A 19,216-nucleotide genomic window follows, 5' to 3' on the forward strand; every position below is an offset into this window, starting at 1 on the left:
AACTGATCATGGAAACGAAACATCAATTTATATTCTGAATATTTATCTCTTCTTAACATTGGTTAGTTAACGGATCCGCCGTATAACTAGCCCTAACCATCAAACAACCACAGTGTCCGCACTAGTAATTTAATTCAATGGCAGCCTTAAGAACTAGATAAGTTGATTAATCAAGAAAACATAACTGTCCGCAGTCTATGTTTGATTTGATTGAATGTTCTCCCTAAGATTAATAACGTAGATCCGCCACAATTATTAAACTCAGTTGCTTCACAAGTTCATATACCACAACTCCGGTTTTGATATCAAACTTAACAATAGATTGTCTACAATAATAACTTAGAGTCCGCTCTAGCAATTAAAATAAACAATCATAGGAAAAATAAGCATAGGAGAACAAACATATTCATCATATAAACTGAAAAGAAAAGGTAAAATAAATCTCACAGTTCTTGAAATCCGAAGGTTTCCATGTCCTTGCAACCAAGAAAAAGTGTTTAGCCTTGCATGTTTGTTGAACAACTAATCAAAAAGAAGAAAGAATGCATAATTTAGGGTTTCTTAGAGGAAGGGGGCGTTTTTCTCTCCTTGGCTGGCTGCTCCCCTTCTCTTCTCTCATTCTTTTTATATCCTAGGAAACCCTAGGTCTCTATTTTACAAAATAGTCCTCCATTAAGTAGACTGTTTACATTTAAGTACTTCAATAACTATTTTCCTAAAAAGGAGAAATAGCCTTGCATGAAATCTTCAAGCTTTGATTTAGAGGAGCTAAATTGCTGAAATAAAAACTTGGATATCGGTTTAAATGCTTCGGAATGTCATTTGGACTCGTTTCTTCACGAAACCTGTTTGCTGTCAGAATTCAGATGTCATCTTTGAAAAATCATATCTCCCTCATATGACATCGTTTTTGGCTGAAATTTTGAGCGTTTATATAACTTTGAGTCATGAATCCAAAAAAATTGAGTTTGCATCAATTGGACTTCTGTAGCTCCAGATATTCAAGTTGGAATGGCCAAAGGTCAACACTGGCAGATTGCGAGATTTGACTTTGAAGGCTGCGATTTCCATGCTCTTCCTTATTTTATTTTCTTGCCTTAGATGTCCAGAAAGGTATGGATGTTACCTTTTTAATCCCACTGGAATCACTTCATTTCAACCTCTAGAGCTCACGCTCTGCACAAAACATCGACTGAAGGTCAAATCTGCCAATTATCTCCAATTTACTCCTTTTTGCATCTTTCATCCAAAAGTGCCTTCAAAACATAAAACAAAGAATATCAAGGCATTTTATATATAAAACATAGGCAAAACACTAGTTAAATGTGGGTGAAACTATTGAATAATATGGTTGCATCAAATACCCCCACACTTACCTCTTGCTCGTCCTCGAGAAAGGATAGGTAAAACCAAATTGAAGTTAAATTAAATGAAATCACTATGACTAATCTTCTAATCTCCCATCAATATCCAAGAATATATGCATTATAAACAAGAACACAATTAAGAAGGATAAAGAGTATAAATTTTCATGAATTTATTTACATGCAAACTTCAAAACTTAATTAATCGTCGGGATTTAAATGAAATCTATGCCATGCCAAAGTGATAGGTCCTCTCATTGATATACACTCCAACACTCACGTGTTTAGGGCTTATGTGTTTAAATCTCTCAAATTCAATCAATGAATATGTTCTACTATAAGCTTGCTCTTCAATCTCATCTCCATTAATAACATATTACAAACAATGCATGAATCAAAAGGTCTTATTTTCTGGTTGTAATGGGGCTAAGGTAAAGGTGAGGTAAAAGAGAGTAAAAGAAAAAGGTTCAAACCAAAGAAAGTAGAGCATTCTGAAAAATGATATTTCAAACAAGATATTCCATCGAAGCACATAAATTTTCCATCTTTTATCACCAATGCTTAACTTCTTTTGATTTCAAGCTTTTTCAATATAAAATCTTAAGAACATAAAGGAACACTTTTTTCTTTTTCTTTTTCTTTTTCTTTTTTCTGTTTTTTTTTTTTTTTTTTTTTACCTTTGGCAACTTTGCCCATCTTTTCATCAAACATCACTTCTTCTTTCTTTTCACATAATTTCCAACCATAATTCCATGAAATATCACTAGTATATGCTCTACTAATCCTTGGCCAAGGGAAAAGGAAAACATATATAAAGTTAAGGCTTATACATGGATAAAGCAAAGAAAAGATAAACAAGCTCAAAAGGGGTTTACTAAGGATAATATGCTTTAGGTTGGCTTTTTGGCTCAAATGGTTAAAATTCCTAATGCCTTTATCATCTTCATGTATGTATGTAATATGAATGTAATCTCAACAAGATATGAAGCAAGTTCTAAAGATACATATCATTGAAAGAAGGCACAATCAAAGAATATAATGTTGAAGGCTCAAAAGCTTGCATTGGTATAACACTATAAAGTTAACATGGCATATTCTCAAAGTCAATCCCTAAACCAATTAAACCTTAAAACTTGCATGCACACTCCTTCATTCGATTTATATCTTCATCTATCTCAACTAATTCTCATACATAATACTCATATTCTCAAAAACCAATGGGAATTCAAAAGATCAAACATAATTTTTTTTATTTTGAAAAATAACAAAGAAAACCAAAATTAGAAAACCAACATTCTCCCAATACCCCCACACTTAAAACATAACATTGTCCTCAATGTTAAAATAAAAGAAAAGGAATATTGGAGTATGACAAAAATAAAGTAAAATGCGAAAAATAAAAGACAAGGGAAAAAGAAAGCAAATCTGTTTTTTTTTGTGCTGGGTTGCCTCCCAGTAAGCGCTTTTGTTTTATGTCATTGGCTCGACATGTTGCATGCTTATTCTTCATAGATTGGTTCAACTAACTCCGCAGAAGCGGTGAGTTCTGTCGTCCAACCTTCATAGAAAGGTTTCAAGCGATGCCCATTGACCTTGAGTACTTTGTTGGTTTCTAAACTTGTAATTTCAACTGCACCATAAGAAAAAACATTAGAAACAACAAATGGTCCAATCCAACGAGAGCGTAACTTTCCAGGAAAAAGTTTCAAACGCGAATGATAAAGAAGGACTTTGTCTCCAACATTAAACTCTTTTCTTGTAATCATTCGGTCATGGAGACTCTTAGTCTTTTCTTTATAAATCCTTGCATTCTCGTAAGCATCATTTCGAATCTCTTCCAACTCTTGCAATTGCAACTTTCTTGCAATCCCAGCAGCATCATAATCTATGTTACATTTTTTAATGGCCCAAAAAGCTTTGTGTTCAAGCTCCACCGGTAGATGACATGCTTTTCCATAAATCATCCTATAAGGTGACATTCCTATAGGTGATTTGTAAGCAGTCCGATAAGCCCAAAGTGCATCACCAAGTCGTAGACTCCAATCTCGCCGGTTAGGTTGCACTGTCTTCTCCAAAATGGACTTGATTTCTCGATTTGAAATTTCAGCTTGGCCATTCGTTTGAGGATGGTATGCTGTGGAAGTTCGATGAGTCACATGATATTTGCGTAACAATGCTTCCATTGAATGATTGCAAAAATGAGTGCCACAATCACTAATGATAGCTTTAGGGATTCCAAACCTGTCAACTATGTGAGTCCTGACAAAATCTAAAACAACCTTAGCATCGTTAGTTCGTGTGGCTTTCACCTCAATCCATTTGGACACATAATCAACAGCAAGAAGGATATAAAGATTGCCAAAAGAAGAAGGAAATGGACCCATAAAATCAATACCCCAAACATCAAAAATTTCACTCACAAGAATATTTGTTAAAGGCATTTGATTCTTGTGAGTGATATTACCTGTTTTTTGGCATTTTTCACATGATTTGCAAAAATGATATGCATCCTTAAAAATAGAAGGCCAATAAAAACCACTTTCAAGTACCTTGTGGGCCGTTCTTTTTGCTCCAAAATGCCCACCACAAGAATGAGAATGACAAAAGGTAAGAATGGAATGAAATTCATCTTGTGGTACACATCTCCTAACTACTTGATCCACACAAAATTTGCACAGATAAGGAGTATCCCAAAAATAATATTTAGCATCAGCTCATAACTTGTCTTTTTGGGATGTAGACAAACCTGGAGGGAATTCTTTGGTGACTAAATAGTTCACCAAATCAGCATACCATGGTCTTGTAGAGGAATGTAACACATACAACTGCTCATCGGGGAATGTCTCTTTTATTGTTTCGGTTTGTATATCCTCAATCCTTAGTCGGCTCAAGTGATCAGCCACATGATTTTCGGCACCTTTTTTGTCTTTGATCTCAAGATCAAATTCTTGTAAAAGCAAGATCCACCTAATCAATCTTGGTTTGGACTCCTTTTTCTTCAAAAGATACCTTAAAGCTGCATGATCAGTAAAAACAATGACTTTTGTACCAAGTAGATATGACCTAAATTTTTCAAGAGCAAACACCACTGCAAAAAGTTCCTTCTCAGTTGTATGGTAATTGCATTGTGCACCGTCCAACATGCGGGAAGCATAGGCGATAACATGCAAATTCTTCCCAATTCTTTGCCCAAGGACAGCCCTTACCGCATAGTCACTTGCATCACACATTATCTCAAAAGGCTCATCCCAATTTGGTGGTTGGATGATAGGGGCAGATGTGACACGCCTTTTAAGCTCATCATGGGCATCTTTACATGCTTGATCAAACACAAAATCCACTTCTTTGGCTAATAGTTTGCACAAGGGTGCTGTAATCTTTGAGAAATCTTTAATAAAGCGTCGATAGAAACCTGCATGGCCAAGAAAAGAACGAATTTCCCTCACGCAGGAGGGGTAAGGCAATGATGAAATAACGTCTATTTTAGCTTTATCAACCTCTAATCCACGTGAAGACACAACATGCCCAAGAACTATTCCTTGTTCTACCATAAAATAACACTTCTCATAGTTTAAGACAAGGTTAGTTTCAATGCACCTTTTCAAGATCAAAGATAAATTTTCTAGACATTTATCAAAAGAATCACCATACACCGTGAAATCATCCATGAAAACCTCAATTATTCTTTCAACATAGTCAGAAAAAATACTCATCATGCATCTTTGAAAAGTTGCAGGTGCATTACAGAGACCAAAGGGCATTCTCCTATATGCATATGTACCAAATGGACATGTAAATGTAGTCTTTTCTTGATCCTCAGGATTAATAACAATCTGATTGTATCCACTATATCCATCAAGAAAGCAATAAAAAGACTTACCTGCTAGGCGTTCAAGCATTTGATCCATGAATGGTAATGGAAAATGATCTTTGCGTGTAGCAAGATTTAGCTTTCTGTAATCAACACACATTCTCCATCCACTCGAGATGCGAGTAGGAATGAGCTCATCATTTTTGTTTTTCACCAACGTGATTCCGGTCTTTTTAGGCACCACATGGATTGGCGCAACCCATTTACTGTCCGTGATGGGATAAATGACTCCTGCATCTAACAGTTTTAAAATTTCAGCTTTCACTACCTCCATCATAGGCGGGTTCAACCTCCTTTGCATTTCCCTTGTTGGTTTCACATTGTCCTCCAATAGTATGTGATGCATACACATTGAGGGACTAATGCCCTTGATGTCAGCTAAAGTCCATCCAATGGCCGTCTTGTGATCACATAACAATTTTACAAGTTTTTCCTCTTGCGTATTTGTCAAACCTGATGCTATAATAACGGGAAGTGTATTGTTGTCGCCAATGAAAACATACTTCAAATTATCGGGCAAAGGTTTCAATTCTAACTCGGGTGCCTGTAAAATAGATGGCAAAAGCTTTTTATGTGAGAGTACTAAATCAACAAAGACATTACCATGGGGAACAATTTGCAATGATTGCAAAGCCAATGCTGATTCGTGCATGTTTTGGGGAACACATATGTGCCTCTCCATCTCTTCTATCTCGGTAAAATCATAGCCATAGCTCAAAGCTACGCTTAATCCATCCTCACAATCAAAATCAAAAACTTGCTGCACACACTTATCAACTTGGTCATAGCATGTGATAGAATAAACATTGCTATAAGGATATTTCATTGCATCATGAAAATTAAATTCAATCTTTTCATCTCCTACTTCCATAGACAAAGTATCCTTACCACAATCTATCCTTGTATTGGCAGTTTTCAAGAATGGTCTCCCAAACAATATAGGAGTGTTGTTTGATGAATCACAAGAATCATGTTCCATATCAAGAATATAAAAGTCGCATGGAATGACCAAACTATCAATCTTAACTAGGACATCTTCTATCACACCAAGTGGGTAAACAAAACTACGATCCGCAAGTTGTATTACAATGCTAGTTTTATTCAAAGGCTCAAGACTAAGAGAATCATAAACATGTTTGGGCATAACACTAATGGATGCACCTAAATCGCATAAAGCTCTTTTAAAACTAGCATTACCAATAACACATGGGATAGTAAACGCACCTGGGTCTTTTTGTTTCAAAGGCAGATTCTTTTGAACAACGGCAGATACAACTTCACCCATACTTACCGTTTTATGACCTTTCAGTTTGAAAGCTCTCTTAGTAGTACACAACTCCTTCAAGAATTTTGCATACTTGGGAATTTGCTTGATAGCATCAAGCAAAGGAATGTTGAGTTCTACTTTCTTGAAAACCTCTAAAATCTCTTTTTCTTTGTCCTCTTTCTTTGACCTAGAAGAACTCACAGGAAAGGGTGGAATTGTTTTAAAACTGGAAGTCATTGATTGAGGACTTACCTTTAGAGTGTTGGTCGTGGTTTCAATTTGTGAAGGAGAAGGATGTTTCTTTTTTGTACTCAATTCAGTTTCTATCTCTTCTTCTTCCTCCATCTCAATTTGTTTCGACCTTTTCTCTTCAAGTTCTTTCCCACTTCGCAGCATGATCGCACTAACATTCTCTTTTGGATTCAATGCTTGGGAGGGCAATTTTCCATTCATTTGTGCTTCCAATTTCCCCACACTTGAAGCTACTTGCCCCATTTGCTTCTCCAAGTTGTGAATACTTGACCTTGTTTCCTGTTGAAAAGACATGACATTTTGTTGCAAGGTCACAATGTTAGAAGCCAAAGTTTTCATCATCTCACGAAGATCATCACTGGATGACGACCCCATAACATTGGAGTTTGTGAATGAAGGGGGTTGTCTTGCTTGATAATTCTGTTGGGGCTGAAATCCATGGGGATGGAATTGTCGGCCTTGATTGCCTTGTTGAGGCTGGTTCCCATACCGTAGGTTGGGATGATCTCTCCATCCAGGATTGTACGTGTGGGAAAAAGGATCATACTTACGCTGAGGTTGTCCAATGAATGCTCCATCAACTGCATTAGCTTGTTCAATGTAATCTTCTTGCATTGTTGGGCACATATCTGAAGCATGTCCTTGTAAGGAGCATATGCTACAAACTTTCACCTGCTGTACATTGCCACAAGCCAAAGAACGCACAAGAGAAGTAAGATCATTAACTTTATTCTCAAGGTTAGAAATACTTATCTCATTTACTCGTTTATTTGCAAAGTCTCCACGAGTGCCAAACTGTTTCGAGTTGGCTGCCATGTTTGAGATCAATTGGCGTGCAGCCTCGGGTGTCTTATCTACCAATGCCCCTCCACTTGCAGCATCAATGATACTACGGTCAGTAGGCATCAATCCTTCATAGAAATATTGAATGAGCAGCTGATCGGGTATTTGATGATGAGGGCATTGAATGCACAGTTGCTCAAATCTTTCCCAATACTCGGAAAGTGTCTCTCCATGAGATTGTCGAATCCCACATATTTCTTTCCTTATGTTGGCAACTCGAGATGCTGGGAAATACTTCTCAAGGAAGATCTTCTTCATGCCATTCCACGTTCCAATTGAACCTGGGAGAATGGAGAAAAGCCATACCTTTGCTGCCCCTTTTAAAGAGAAAGGGAAAGCTTTCAACTTAACCTGTTCTTCATCAACTCCATTCGGTTTCATGCCAACGCAAACCATATGGAATTCCTTGAGATGAGTATGAGGATCTTCTCCTGCAAGACCATTGAAAGTTGGTAGCAAATGTATAAAACCAGATTTGAGCTCAAAGTTTACATTATTGTCGATGTTTATGCACAATGGCTGATTTTCCATGTTAGGAGCAGCAAGCTCCTTGAGTGTTTGTTGTCGTGCAACAGCCATGGTGTTAAGGCGAGCTTCCTTTCGTAACCTGCGTAAAGTTTTTTCTATTTCGAGATCCAAATGCACTTGAATTTGATTAGTAGAACAGGTTACTGGCATAAATCATCAAGAAAATTCAAAATAAACCAACCACACAAGAGATCGAAAACAATGCAAATTGTACGAAAATCCTACGGTAGAAAACAAAAACTGCCTAAAAACCCTAGAAAACAGCGGAATTTGGCCTCGATAGGGTGGGGCTAGTGGTTTACCACTAGTCCTGTTTAGAACGTCGTTTCCCTTCAGGAAACAAATGGCCGATACCTAATTCCACCAAAAAATCTGTTTTGAACAGTACCGCTGCCGTAATGAACAGTACCGCAGCAAACAAAAATTCTGTTTTATTTTTTTTCAGAAAAAGAAATAACAATCACAGCAAATAAAAATAATAGCACAAGAATCAACTAAAATTACTTCCCCGGCAGCGGCGCCAAAATTTGTTGCGATGTCGCGGTCGCACAAATTAATTACCCTAGCTTCAAACACAACACACAAGATAGTATAGAGCAAGCAAGGGGTCGATACCACGAGGAAGATTCAAGTCATATTTTTATGCTAGATGATATGCAATTTGGGGGGGGGGGGTTGGACGTTATCTAGGCTAAAGCAAAAGAAAACAGAAAACTATCAAACTAAATTTAATAAAATCAGAAAATTATCAAGAGAACAAACCTTGGTCACAAGCACACATCCACCTACAGAAATCAGAACTGATCATGGAAACGAAACATCAATTTATATTCTGAATATTTATCTCTTCTTAACATTGGTTAGTTAACGGATCCGCCGTATAACTAGCCCTAACCATCAAACAACCACAGTGTCCGCACTAGTAATTTAATTCAATGGCAGCCTTAAGAACTAGATAAGTTGATTAATCAAGAAAACATAACTGTCCGCAGTCTATGTTTGATTTGATTGAATGTTCTCCCTAAGATTAATAACGTAGATCCGCCACAATTATTAAACTCAGTTGCTTCACAAGTTCATATACCACAACTCCGGTTTTGATATCAAACTTAACAATAGATTGTCTACAATAATAACTTAGAGTCCGCTCTAGCAATTAAAATAAACAATCATAGGAAAAATAAGCATAGGAGAACAAACATATTCATCATATAAACTGAAAAGAAAAGGTAAAATAAATCTCACAGTTCTTGAAATCCGAAGGTTTCCGTGTCCTTGCAACCAAGAAAAAGTGTTTAGCCTTGCATGTTTGTTGAACAACTAATCAAAAAGAAGAAAGAATGCATAATTTAGGGTTTCTTAGAGGAAGGGGGCGTTTTTCTCTCCTTGGCTGGCTGCTCCCCTTCTCTTCTCTCATTCTTTTTATATCCTAGGAAACCCTAGGTCTCTATTTTACAAAATAGTCCTCCATTAAGTAGACTGTTTACATTTAAGTACTTCAATAACTATTTTCCTAAAAAGGAGAAATAGCCTTGCATGAAATCTTCAAGCTTTGATTTAGAGGAGCTAAATTGCTGAAATAAAAACTTGGATATCGGTTTAAATGCTTCGGAATGTCATTTGGACTCGTTTCTTCACGAAACCTGTTTGCTGTCAGAATTCAGATGTCATCTTTGAAAAATCATATCTCCCTCATATGACATCGTTTTTGGCTGAAATTTTGAGCGTTTATATAACTTTGAGTCATGAATCCAAAACAATTGAGTTTGCATCAATTGGACTTCTGTAGCTCCAGATATTCAAGTTGGAATGGCCAAAGGTCAACACTGGCAGATTGCGAGATTTGACTTTGAAGGCTGCGATTTCCATGCTCTTCCTTATTTTATTTTCTTGCCTTAGATGTCCAGAAAGGTATGGATGTTACCTTTTTAATCCCACTGGAATCACTTCATTTCAACCTCTAGAGCTCACGCTCTGCACAAAACATCGACTGAAGGTCAAATCTGCCAATTATCTCCAATTTACTCCTTTTTGCATCTTTCATCCAAAAGTGCCTTCAAAACATAAAACAAAGAATATCAAGGCATTTTATATATAAAACATAGGCAAAACACTAGTTAAATGTGGGTGAAACTATTGAATAATATGGTTGCATCATGAGGGCTCGAAAGCCCACTAAAAAATGAAGGCGATGGTGGGACACTGATCTGTCAAGGATGAAAGTAATGCATCATGATCAATATGCATGTATACTTACCTGAGAAATATAGGTCCCCTTTTCTTCATGGAGTTCTCCTTTCCTCAAAAGTTTGAGTCTCTGATAGTAAGCTTGGATGGCTCTTTTCGCTCTTGCTTACTCGAGTCATATCTTGTGATCTTGACCTCTAGAAAAGACTTGATATCATCATACTTCTTTGTCCACCGCCCCTTTATCTCGAGGGTTGCCAATTTTGCCTAATATTTTCTTAGAAAGGGAATCGTGGAGCTAGCTCTGCCAGATGTTTTTTTATTGCCACTAGCTTGATCATGCCCTCAAGTATTCAAATCAGGTTTGAGGATGAGGCTAGGTGAAGAAAGGTCTGGTTATTTACAAGGAATTGTTTTCATGATGAATTTTTGGAATTTCAAAGCTATTCCAGATACAGAAATCATTTTGACATCGATTCAAAGCAGAACTCATTCTGACAAAATTCAAGTGATTCCTATGGAGAGGCTTTCAGAAATGATGGAAACCTTTTGTTTTTATTTTGATGAAAAATATGAAGTGACATTTGGTTGGTCACAAAAGGTTGAAATTTCAATTTGAGGGTTATTGAGAACCGTCTTTCGATGAAAATGTGAAGAACACAGGGTGACATCTGGTTGGTCACAAAAGGTTGAAATTTCAATTTGAGGGTTATTGAGAACCGTCTTTCAAAGCATCCATTTTATTTGCATGAATAATGATTTGGCTTGCATGAGAAAGCGCTACCTACCGATCCAAATTGCTTGCCTTTGATCAGAAAGGACTTGATTAGGCACGTAATGTAGGCTTGGGCTTTTGGCTATGAAGAAAAGGATATTTGTAGGCTCAAAAGGTGTTTAAGGGATTTCAAGACTATGGATCACTTGTGCTTAAACTCTTGTTTTCATATATTTCTGGACCTTGGAATTGATTTGTAAAATGGTCCACGGTGCCCCCCCAGTGTTGGGTTTGGGCTCTTTCTCTTTGTTTTTGTTTTCTTCATTTAATTTTGAGCATCATTGCATTGGCTTTTTTTTTGCTCAAAATTTTTGGATCATTTGGATTTTTTTTTATGCCCCCCAGCTTTGTACGGGCACCTTCGATGATTGAGAATTTTCTTTTATGCCCCCCAGTATTGTTTGGGCACTTTCAATCATTGAGGACTTTTTCGTACCCCCCAAGAGTTATTTGGGCATTTTTAGTCATTAAGGATTTTTTGCACTTGCCCCCCAGTGTGAGGTGTGATCCTAGTCAAGGTTATTTCAAGAAAAATGCATTAGGCTCAAAAAGGTACTGCAAATGATATATTTCAGCCTTGTGAAAAGATTATAAAAAATGACCTTTCTTCATCTCAAATGCATGCATTTAGGATCAGTAAGCCTTGCTTTCATGCGAGTATGCAGAGTGATTTCTCATTATTCATGCAAATAAAACTCAGCTTTAAAGTCACTTCATGATGCTTTTGTTGTTTTTTTTTTTGGGTTTTCTAGGTATATGGTTACCTCTCTAAGGAATCACCAGAATTTCCAGAATTCGTTTGTTTTGGACAAACACCAGCATGATTTCTGTTTTTGTACTAAACTTTGATTTCCCAAAAATCCTTGTGAAAACATGCATAGTTTTGGAAGAAAGGGGAAACACACCCAAAGATTCTTGGCGCAATGGTTTTGTAAGTACAAAGGTGTGTTCAGTATGTTATTTGTATGAACACAAAAAAAGAAAACACATGATTTTATTGACAAGAAAGGCTCAGTGAACAGGGAAAACCTTGTGGAATTTTGAGCCAAATTACCAACAAAAACTGGGATAGGTTGAAAAAATCAAGAAATTTTTGCAGGCATGATCAAGCAGGGGTAGTTTGAACAAGAACTGGCTCCATTATGCAACAGTGGTGCAATTCCCCTTCGGATTGTGTTGAGGCTTTTGACCATGTTTGCCCCCCAGTTTCTTTGGGTTGAGTTGTTGTTGGGGTTTGAACAAAGATGATAGGTCAACTGGAAGGAATTTTCCTAGAGATATTTTTTGATATTTGCTCGAGTAAGCTAGAGGTAAGTCAAGCTTTTGTTCAGAGACTCCAACTCTTTTTGAAAAGGGGTGCTGCGGCGAGCATGTTCTTTATCTCCAATGTTTTTCGCTCAAAATTGGGTGTTGCAAACTCGTAGGGGACCCACTTTTTATTCTGGTGCATGCATGACAAATGTATGAACATGAAACCTATATGATGAGCTCGCCCTTCGAGGGGTGACATATGATCGTAACTTTTGTATGATGAAACAAGAATCTTGATTCTTGCCCAAACTCTACAATGAAAATTTTCGGAGTGACGATCATTCTGTTACCCACAAGTCTTGAATTCAAGATGCTTCAAGAAAGGTTCGCCCCGATGCATATAAATGATAGCACATACAACCTAAGAACAAGTTCTATTCATTATGTGAACATGGATAGGTTTTCTACCTGGTCTCAAAAGGGTCTATGAACTGCCCAGTGACCACCTCGCGTGAAGGCAGTATAGGGGTTTACAAGGAATGGTTAGGGCACTGTGTTACCGTCATTACCGAGTAAACACTTAGCTCATAGTTGGATGTTTCACAAATCTGGACCCCGACTGAAAGTCATGAGGCAAACCGCTACTCCCCACCTAACTTAGAGGCTTGTGTGTGCTTTCAAATATAAACATTCAAACACACACATACATTTTTTACTATATTTTTTCTTTTCTTTTTCTTTTTCTTTTTCTTTTTTTTTCTTTTTTTTTTTTTTACATTCACAATACAAATTATAAAAATTCAAAACTTAATAAAATTTACATCAAATAATCCAAAATTTACAAAACAGTCCCCAAAACTCCAGGAATTGCAAAGGAACACTTCTGGAATTGCAGCAACAGTGGCGGCGCGTCTTCCCACGCGCCGCGTCACTGGAGGCGCGTCCGCCGGGAAAGCAGCCGGCCGAAACTAGCTTCTTCTCCTCTTCTCTTCTGCAACACCGGCGACTTGCAAAACAACAGAAAACGCAACAGAGGCAGTTGATTTTAGATTGGTCCTTTGTTTTTGTTTTTTAGATCTGTTTCCTTTCCATTTCAGATCTGCGGTTTAGCAGATCTTTGCTTTTGGCTCCTGTCTTCTCTTTGGCTTCGGGTAACTGACGGCAAGGCGGAGGAGCTGGAGGAGGGTTGGTTCCGATGGAGACCGGTCTGCTCATTGACCCGGAGGGAAGTGAGGGGGTCGGTTGAGAGAGATCCGGCTGTGGGTTGCTGCTGCCGCTACCGCTGCCACTACTGAAGAGGAGACTGGATCTACAGGCGCCATCGAAGGGAGAATGGATGGAGACGGTGCCGCTGTTGGGTTGGTGGAGCACCCGGGTCTGTTGGAGGGAGACAGCGCTGCTGGAAGAAGAAAAAGAAAAGCAGGGGCTGTCTCGGCTGGTCTGTGGGCACTGCCGGAGTTAGGTCGGCCAGGAGAAGGTCGTGGCCGGGCGTCTGCTGTGAGCGGCTGGCTTCTGTGGGTGAGACCAGAGGAGAAGGCGCCGGGGAAGGAAAAATGAGGGAAGCGGCTGAAGAAGATGGTGGAACCGGCTGAAGAGGAAAACCAAAACGTGGGGGGCGGCTCCTTTTGAAAAAAGATGGGTTTAGGGTTAGGTATTTTTTGTATTTTTTTCTGATGTTGTCAAAATTCCCCCCCCCCCTTTTGCTTAGTTGAAATTGTAGGCTATTTATAGGCAAAATATTTTTTCCGGCTTCAAAATTGGTCCCTCAAGTTTTGTGTTTGGCCCCTAATTTCAATCAATTCACTTGGTAAAAATTAAATTTGGTCTCTTAAAATTCTGATCTTTTCAATTAAGTCCAAATTAAGCTCCCAAACTTAATTTTTCACCAATTAAGTCCTCCAATTAATTTGACCCGCTTAAAGTATAATTAAGTCCTTGCACTTAATTAACTCCTTCAATTGGACCCAAATTAATTCTTGAACATAATTAAAATGTAATTTGGCCCATGATTAAATCAAATTGGCCCATTAAAAATTTAATTATGTCATTGGACTTAATTTTTATGCAAATTCATCCAATACTCATTTAATTTGACCTTTGAATTTGCATTTTTCTATTTTTGGGCGTAACAACGTACAATTAGGCCTTGAAATTCCTCCGAAAATTGCAGCTTGATTTTTGCCTATTTTGCAGCATTTCTTGGTCAGCTTTCTCCGCATTGCAAGCCTTTATTTTATTTTTTTTATTTTATTTTTTTGATTTTTTTTTATTTTGAAAGAAAAGTGAATTTTGAGGAATCATCCAAAATTGGGTGATGACAGGCCAAAAGGAATGAATAGCCCTATCTATTAAGTCATAGGCCTTAACCTAATAATACACTGTGGATTAAATTCTAATCTTGCATAGATTTCTAAAGAGATTGACATTGACAGACCACAATACAATGTTATGACCTCCTAGATGTTAAGACAACACCTAGCTTTTTTTGTTAATGGATATCTCATGCATACATACATTGTCAATAGCTACCACCAATGGTAAGTATAATGCTTACCATGTCTATTATGACATCTACAATCGATAACTGGTTTTATAAGTTACTTCTTCGTAATTATACCCATAAGATATGTCTACAACTTCATGTTTCACTTGGTAATTTCATGTGACCAAGGTATATAAATATCTCAAGTCGCCAGGTAACAACATATAAGGCCATACAAGACCATAAAATAAGTCACACAACATATGACCAACACATTATACACCCTCATACACTATTCTTTCTCTTTATTTTTACACACATTATTTATGTCATATAATTTACTAAATTAAACAACGAAAATACTTATATTCTAATAGAGAACTTATTTTTACAAGAGAACGTAGAGTGCCCAAGCCTAAACACCTTAGCCTAGAAGAAATCATGAAGAACCAAAATCTAATTTGAGGTTTTTATGACTGTATCAATGACATCATTTATAGAGAACTAAATAAGGCTTTTATGACTTTATCAAAGGATCCATTTATGGAGAACTCAATAAAAGCTAGTTCATTCTCATTTTACACTTTACCTAAAAGTTCAATCCATGATTAGCGATTTAGAAATATTAGGATATGAGAGGGTCCAATCTTCCCACTGTAGGCACTCAAACTCTTCCAAATATCCAACAAATCTCTCATAAAAAAAGTACTATTAAAGGGTTTTTAGTCTCTCTCTTCAATAAATCATATTAAAGACTGGAATAATTAAGAGAAGATAATATCAAGTTGTTTTTGCATAATTAAAATTTGATCAGAAAAATTTTAAATGTGCAAAGAAGGAGATCAAGATAGAAAAAAAAGGTAATTGTGTCAAACATCTACATTATTGGTTGAAATGGAGAAAGGTATGGAAATTACATGTATAAACAAAGTATTGATTTATGTGTTTATAAAATAACAAAGATCCTTATATTATCTAACATGCGATATCATATAGTGAGGATGAAGGTTATTTTTTAAACGCTAATATTGTGTATTTTATTTATGTATACCATAATCAACGATTGTAATTTTTTTATAGTTGAATCGGTCATAATCAACCATTATGATTGATTGATCATAATCAATCAACCAAAGTATGGATATGGTGATGCAATATATTGCTTTATAAAAATACATTTAAATTTCAAATTAAGGTTTTACTAATGCATTTTAATATTTTTTTCTACCAACAATTACTCTATCTTCCCTTTTAAGCCATATGCCAAATATTCTAAAGTTAAAGGTTTCAATTTTTCATATTAGAATGAACAAATACTTATTATTTTGGGATGTGTAGACTTGAATTTGTGACTTTGCATAAATGAACTAATGAATCTGATTGAGACAAGTTCACCTTAACAAAAAAAATAGCCTTTAAAAGAATTGCAAGTGTTCCAATAGATTAAACTTGATCTTGAAAAGTCCAAAGGTATAGAGAAGGAGATCAAGATAGAATGAAGATGTATTTTTATCAATCTAAATTATTGATTGAAATGGTGCAATGTATGAAAATTACTTATATTATAAACTATGATTTATTATTCTTAATATAACAAACATCTTTATATTATTTAACATGTGTAGTATGCTTTAAATTTAAATTGCCATTTGAAATCTATAGCAATGAGATATTAGGTTACCATTTTTCTATTATATAATACAAACACTATAAAATTCAAGATATATTAGTACATAAAGTATGAAAGATCATGTATTTTGATATCTAGGATTTGGGTGTAGTCTGTCAAAGATAATCGAGATATGTGGTTAGGTTATTGATTATTGAAAAAGGTTTACTCATTGATGAAACTAGTACTTTTTATTGGTTCAAAATCAAATGTATAAATTTTCTTTTATTATTTGTTTGGAAAGGAGAAATTCAATCCTAACCACCATTAATAAAAGCTAAATTCTTTTTGATAAATACTATTCACCCATATTTCTTTGCATTGTTCACTAGAATAGTGTAATGACAATTTTATCTCTTTATCCAAAAAAATTAACATTAGTTTTCAAGGATATTGAAGTCTTTTCACATGGTCCAGTAGTCATTACCAAATTCATAGGGGAGAAATAAGTTTTTTTTTCATTTCAATTGTATAGTGAAATAGCCAAAATACATTTGGAAGCAAAAGATTTAAAATTGATGTCAAGGGGTACTTTTATATTTGCATAATAGTTTTTTCATCATTATAATATCATCTAAGGGGCAATTTGGTATTTGAACAAATATAAAAAAATAATACAAATTAAAAAGCACACTGAAACAATCAAAATGCTCTTAAAAGAAAAAATTTTAAAACTAGTGCCACTAAGCTTTTTTATCTTTTCACAATGATTTTTTTGTTATTATCAAGTCAGCTTAGGGACAATTTAATAATTGACCAAATAAGAAAAATAAAAAGAAAGGTGGAGTTTTTGTAGCACACTCTTCGATGCGTGAGACTCTAATGCCTTCCAATGTCCAAAAATATCCTTTTGTAGTGTTATTGGAAGGGCCGCCACATTCTCTTTCTGGTGAAGCGGCACATGTCGGTAGTGACGGTCTTTAACCCTCCTTATTGTTGCTATTTCAACTACAATCATTATTTTTTTTATTTCTAATTTTTGTTCTTGGTCCTTTTGAAGAAGTTTTATTTGTTTTCAATTTCATCCTGTCATCCCAATTTGATATATATTATTTTTTCAATTTGATCCTTATTCTTTTGATTATTTGTTTTGGGCCTTTTATTGAATTATTTTTTTTTTCAATTTCACCCTTCAATAAAAAAAATTTATTTTTTATTTCAATTTTGATTGTCATTTTTTTTAATTGTGTTTTTTTTTCCTTTTGTTCAATTAATTTTTCTTTTCAATTTCAACTTTCAAAAAAAAATAAAATTTATTTTGTATTTCAATTTTGATCCCTATTTTTTAAATTATTATTTTTTGTTTTGGATCCTTTTGTGTAATTGATATTTTTTTTCCAAGTTAATCCCTCAAAATTTAATTGGTTGGCATTGGGCTTTGTGGTATTTTCAGATAGAGTGTTTTTATTCTAATGCCCAAAGTCATAGATTTAAAAAATTAACGTATGTTGACATTATTTTTTTTCCTTATTTTTTTTAGCTTTGTGATTTCTTACGTTTTCTTTTCTATAAAGTTATCTTAATCTTTTGACTTGAACCACGAGTTTGATAGATTAACCTAAGTTGGCTCGCCTCGTATTCCTCTAGTTACAAGTTAGTTATGCTAATTTGGATTGATTCGGGCTATTTTTTTTTTGTCATTTTTCTATCCAATTCCATCATTTTGTATTTATTTAATAGGCTGAGAATTGAGTTATATCATTTGTCTTCTTTTACAAAAAAAAATTCAGTTATCGTTATCACTTTTTTTTTAATTGGTCTATTTGTTGTCACTATTTTTTTAATTATTTTATTAAAATAAAACCAATTTATTTGATCAAGTTATTAAAGTCACATTTTTTTTTCTTTTTGAAAATGCATTGAGCTATCTAAATATAATTTTTAACATAAAAAAAACCCCTTAGGTATAGTGTGGATACACAATGACAACTAGGTAGGATGATTAACTTATCACACAACTAAGTTAAATTTGACGGTACTTTTATTTTTATTGATAAATTATGATGTCGTATATAGTTTATAAGTCATGTTGAAGCTATAAGCTTTAATAAAAAGTTTTGAAAATTAACAAAATCTCCCTGTTATATATATAAAAGTAAAGTTTTAGTAATTTATATCCAAAATCTTTAATGATTTTTAAATTTATCTCTCCTATAGTAAAGCGAATTTTGAGCATAAAGAGAGAGACATTTAAAGTATTTCCTTAAACAGGAAGAGTGCTTTAGTCATTTTTTTCAAATTTAGTATTTAGAATTTTATAAAAGCTCAAGAATCTAATTTTCATTTTACAGGTTTCTTAATCGGACTTAATTCTTATTTTGAATAGACAAATATATCCCTCAATAACAATTCCTTCCTTGTAACGCAATTCTGTAAACAAAGCAGTTCGTTTTCCACTAATTGTCTAAATTTATAAAAGCACTAAAAATAAAACAGAGAAAATTTAAATTTGGTTAAAATTTGAGGGAATATTCACTTAAAAAGGTCGTAAAAAGAGGGTTTTGACCTTTCGGAAGGCTTTATTGCGTTTTCTGTGGTCTGTGGACAACTGATAGCAACTTTACAGTCTATGAAATAGAAGTGTAGCCCAAAAAAAAAAAAACACTAAAAAAAACAAAAAAAATAAATCAAAACTTTATACTACAAAAGTCTTGTCGAAAACCACAAAATACAAAAAGCAAAAAAAAAATAATAAATAAATCAAAACTTTATACTATAGAAATCACT

Source organism: Populus nigra, chromosome 8 (assembly GCF_951802175.1).
Source record: "Populus nigra chromosome 8, ddPopNigr1.1, whole genome shotgun sequence".
In the NCBI taxonomy this organism is placed as follows: Eukaryota; Viridiplantae; Streptophyta; class Magnoliopsida; order Malpighiales; family Salicaceae; genus Populus; species Populus nigra.